Source organism: Eimeria mitis, genomic scaffold (genome assembly GCF_000499745.2).
Source record: "Eimeria mitis Houghton genomic scaffold, Emh_scaff6735, whole genome shotgun sequence".
NCBI classification, from domain to species: Eukaryota; Apicomplexa; class Conoidasida; order Eucoccidiorida; family Eimeriidae; genus Eimeria; species Eimeria mitis.
The window spans coordinates 1,298-1,570 of NW_013574858.1; the positions used below are offsets into that span (position 1 = coordinate 1,298).

Below are 273 nucleotides of genomic sequence, written 5' to 3' on the forward strand. Positions count from 1 at the left end.
TTTCGGTGTTGTGCACGTCGACATCCGGGAAATCTTGATTCAGAAAGTGAGGCCTCGCAACCCTAAACCCTAAACCCTAAACCCTATATGCTCAACCCTAAATACTCGACCAGGTTGCTGCATGCATAGAGATATATTTATCGAAGCCAATCTATATCCTTATTTTGGGCCTATATCCAACGGTAATATCTCTCTCGCTCTCTCTGCACATATATATATATATATATATATATATATATATATATATATATATATATATATATATATATATAT

The 273-nt window shown here is 34.1% G+C and overlaps 1 protein-coding gene across 1 annotated transcript in view; it reads left to right on the forward strand.

The window, feature by feature from the left end:
• EMH_0088840 (uncharacterized protein) overlaps window positions 1-273 on the forward strand; it is a gene marked incomplete at both ends in the record, with an annotated part of 2,687 nt that overhangs the window by 1,151 nt on the left and 1,263 nt on the right. The window lies entirely within an intron of this gene.